We start from the raw sequence: 4,964 nt of genomic DNA on the forward strand, positions 1-4,964 counted from the left end.
GCGGAAACCCCACAAGAAATGGGACGATTCGAAGTCTTGTAACAATTCTCCTCATTGGAAATTAGAGAAACAATAACACACTTTATGGACTTGGATTTTCTACGCAATCTGACATCGTCGAGGAGCCGTAATCCTGAAGATTCTCACTCTTATCGGAAAACGAAGAATAGCCCCTCTCTCCGCCTACATAAATCCGACAGTCTCGGGTTTAACGTTCGTAATAAAACCCTAAAAGTTTCCTTACAGAGTCATTAAGTGTCATCATGAGTTGAATATTTGATTTACGGCTTCTCAGACGGCCGGGGATATGCAAAATAAATCACAGGCATTAGCTATGCTCAACATGGCCGCTTTATACGAGGAGCGAGACGTCGTTCCCCGCAATGGCCGGAGTCGTAAATCCACAAGAATCCACAGTCCCTTACGCGAACGCCACTTGAGCGACGCCTCCGGGAAGCCTCGGCCGATCACGAGTGCGAAGGTGAGGCGGAGGGCCCCTGCGCGGCTCGTCCTCTCACTCCTTTATCTTTTTTTTTCTCTTAGCCAGCACTTTTCTCTCGGATTTTTAATAAAGCAAAAGTGAAAGAGTTTCCATGGGATGAAAGCAGAGGGCAGCTGAACTACGGATTTTCGATGTTTCGGTTTCGGAGCTTCAAAGTGATACTGACAATGACAAAATATATAATAAAAGAAAAAATAAACCTTATACAGCTCACATGCTGCAGAGAAAAAGACCAAAATCCTATCCGAATCAGATCCAACGCCATTTGCAGTAACGAGTAAACTTCACACGCTCACAGCCACACACAGATGCACATGGACACACACACACTGTTGGCCCATTCATCACTCGCATGTGTACGTACGAGCGTGTGGAAACATGGACGCATACATAGTCGTTTATGATCGCAAGAGCCATAACCCTTGGCCGTAACCCGACGGCACTGCGAGGGTGGAGGGGGTGGGGGGAAGAGGGGTGACCAGGGGGGATGATTGTCAGGAGGGGGGGAGGGAACGGGGGTGGTCGAGGGAGGGGGCAGATGAGGGAGGCGGAGAAGAGGGAGGAGAAGGAAGGGGGATAGTCAGGAGGCTGGAAGAGGGGAAGCAGTCAGGAGCGGGGATAGGAGAGAGGGGGGGGGGTAGGAGGAAGGGAAGAGAGGGAGCAAAGGCGGGGGGGGGGGGACTACGGGTGGGCGAACCTGTCAATATCTCGACAACAGACGGACAGAAGACAGGGGGTGGTGCGGGGATAGGGGGGAGGGGGGGGGGACGGGCTTGTCAATAAATCCATGACGGGGAAAGTGGCGGATGGAAGCTTCCGGAAATGCTGATATGACGAGAGAAAAAGAGACCGGAAAGAGAGACAAGGAAGAGAGAGAGAAAAAAATATATATATATTTCAAAGCAAAATATGAACAATTATAGCAATAAAGCATAAAAAATGACAAAAACAGATTTAAGTGAATGAGAATAAACCAAGACGAAAGAGAGATGAAATAGAAACAAAGATAAAAACCATTCATCAACCACCCTTCCGCACCGCGCTTCCATGGCGACCCTACCAATTTCTTGAGTTTCTTTAATATCATCAATGTTGCTCTTATCATTAATCTTATCGATGCTTTATTTAACACGGTGAGAATGATCATCATTTCCACTATCCTTATCATTAGTATTACGGTGGCTCTTATGATGATAATATCAATTAATGTTATCTTTTTTAGCATAATTGTTGATATCATCGTAAATTCTGTCATCACTGTTATCACTATCAGTAACAGCACCATTATCAATGTTTTTATTATCATCACCCTCATTATTGTTATCATTATTATCACCATCATTATTTTTATCATTCTCATCATTATTATTATTATCATTGTTATTTTTATCACCATTATTGGTTATGTTGTTGTTATCATTATTTTCCTTAATAATCGTATCATCATTGTTATCATACTTATCATTTTCATTAATGTTATCATTATTATCATTATCATTATCAATTTCATTATCATTATCATTATTATTACTGTTATCATTAGTATTATCATCCGTATCATTAGCAACATTTTACCATTAATATCATTATTATCATTATTATTTTCAGCATCAATATCATTCCATTGTTATCACTATCATCATCATTTTCATTAATATTCTTGTTCTTATTGTTAATAGCGCTATAATCATTATCATCACTATTATCATCATTGTCATTACCATCATCATTATCATCTTCATTGTTTTTTTCATTATTATTGTCATTATCATTATCATTGTAACTATCATCCTTATTGTTATTATCATTATTTTGTTATCATTATCATTTTCATTGTTATCACAATTATTCTAACGGTTATGATATTGATTATCATCAAAATTATCATTATTTTCGTTATCACTATTATTATCATTATCTTTATCATTGTTATCATTATCATTACGTTTGCTATTATGATTTTTGTCATTATCATTATTATCATTATCATTACTATCATTCTTATTATCACTATTAGTACTATCATTATCATCCTCATTCTTGTCGTTATTGTTATCGTCACATTCATCACCATCATTATCATCATTATCACCATCCTCATCATCACCATGACTGACGATGACAGCAATGATCAATCAGCATCATCTTCCCCAACTCATCCCGTGATCGTGCACTCATCATCAACCTCAACGCCAGCCAATGAGGGTTTAAAGACTCACTCATTAGACACAGGGAGGGATAGAGACAGAGAGATCCGCACGAAGGTAATGTCATTAAATGGGCGAGTTAATGAGGAGAGGGAATGATGCTAATGACACAGAGAAGATACTCATGCGTGGGGGGAATAATCTAGTTTCCTTGTGCGTTTGCGTGGATGAGAGAGAGAGAGAGGTGGGGGGGGTGAGAGAGAGAGAGAGAGAGAGGGGGGGGGGGGGGAGGGGGGGGAAGAAAGAGAGAGAGAGAGAGAGAGAGAGAGAGAGAGAGAGAGAGAGAGAGAGAGAGAGAGAGAGAGAGAGAGAGAGAGAGAGAGAGAGAGAGAGAGAGAGAGAGAGAGAGAAGATATAGATAGATAGAGAAATAGAGAGAGAGAAGAGATAGATAGATAGAGAGAGAGAGAGAGAGAGAGAGAGAGAGAGAGAGAGAGAGAGAGAGAGAGAGAGAGAGAGAGAGACTCCGTTTGTGTGTGTGTGTTTGTGTATGTGAAAGGTGATCAAGATTCACAAGGAAGGTACAATGCATATGGTAACTATAACGAATACGAATGAGTGAATGATAGCAAGGTGGTGTATAATTATGGAAATGATAATGCCTGTGCGTGCCAAGCGAGAGGATTATTACGAATACGAAATTCCTCGCACACACACACACATACACACATACAAACACAAACACACACACACACACAGTTTGTGTGTATGTGTGCGTTCAAACAGAATAAACACGAATACTAACTACTTAGGCAGCCACACCGTTTCCAACTATTCAAATTAATTGCAAAATCTCCTCGACGTTACAGACATGGCTTTGCCCGAATCCTCATTTGAAGAACTGACTGATTGAGCCGAGCGATGTTTCAGCTTTTCCTGGTCTCTGTCATGCAAGGTCGAGTGACAAAGGTCGATGCGTTATTGTGCAAAGAACACGAGAAAAAATTTTCAGTGACTTACGCGAGATGTGATTATTTGATGATGACAGGGATGGAATTATGAGATTTCTTCTTCTTCTTCTTCTTTTTATCTGTATTATCCTGTGATCACAGATTTTTACTGGTTTAAGGAGAAGGGACTGTGATTTCACTGATGTCATGACATTTTCATTCTGACGATTTTGGAGAGAATTTGGACTTTGAATGATCATGAGAACATGTAATTCCTGTCTGGCGATTTCCGTCATGTAAGTTCTATGTTGCTAATACAAGGATAACATTCTTATTTTAAAGAGATTATATATTTTTCAAATCCATAGCAACAAATATAAAAGCGTCTCCGAGGAACAGGCAAAAGTGTATATATATTGTATATATATATATACATTAGCCTCCGTCGGGGATCAAACCCGAGTCTACCGATTATTAGGCGGTCGTGTTATCCACTACACCACAGAGGCACCTAAGAGATAAGGTGCTAATGGTCTAATTAACGTTTGGTGTGCAGAAAGCATCATGGGGAGACGCACAGACACGTGTGTGTGTCTTTGTGTGTGCGTAGGTGTGCATAATGAGGTATTCCATTCTATATATCTATATGTTCATCTATGTCTGTCTATCTATCTATATATGTGTTTCTGTGTATTGCTGTATATGTGTTCGTGTTGGTGTGTGATATTATGTTTATCATTATCATTACCAAAGTCATTTTTACTATTTTCGTATCAGAAAAAGTATCATTAGAAATATTCTTATTGTTATTATCATTTTCAATATTATCATTATATTGTTGTTGTTGTTATATCAATTTTCATTATTATTGTTGTTGTACCTATTGTTAATAGTTCTATAATCCTTTTCATCATTATTATTTTCATTGTCATTATTATCATTATCATTATCACAATCATTGTTATTGTCACTATTATAACTATCACAATAAAAGTCATTAGAATTATTTTTTTTTACCATCATTATTTTTAAATAATCATTGTTATTATTTCCAGTATCATTATCATTATTATCCTTACACGCTTTTATCATTATTCTTCCTGATTCAGATTGGATTAATGGGAAGGGACTGCGATTTCACTGACGTTAGGAAGTTTTCATTCTGACGATTTAGGAGAGAATTTGGACGATCATGAACACGTGTTATTCCTGGCTGGCGATTTCCGTCACGTAATTTCTATGTCGCTAATACAAGGATAACATTCTTATTTTAAAGAGAAGGCACATAACAGGTATGATGCGCATGTTCTTATTAACATTTGTGTGCAGATTTTTTTTTTTTTTTTTTTTTTTTATCTGTATATT

At 38.5% G+C, this 4,964-nt stretch overlaps 1 non-coding gene across 1 annotated transcript; it reads right to left on the reverse strand.

Annotated features, from left to right (window-relative positions):
• Nucleotides 1-4,036: 4,036 nt before the first annotated feature.
• Nucleotides 4,037-4,108, reverse strand: TRNAI-AAU (transfer RNA isoleucine (anticodon UAU)). The gene has a single exon. It is a non-coding gene; the product is annotated as a tRNA-Ile (tRNA).
• Between the last annotated feature and the right edge of the window lie 856 nt (nucleotides 4,109-4,964).

This window comes from Penaeus japonicus, unplaced genomic scaffold (genome assembly GCF_977035675.1).
Source record: "Penaeus japonicus unplaced genomic scaffold, GWHDUDI00000001_assembly GWHDUDI00000002, whole genome shotgun sequence".
Taxonomy (NCBI): domain Eukaryota; kingdom Metazoa; phylum Arthropoda; class Malacostraca; order Decapoda; family Penaeidae; genus Penaeus; species Penaeus japonicus.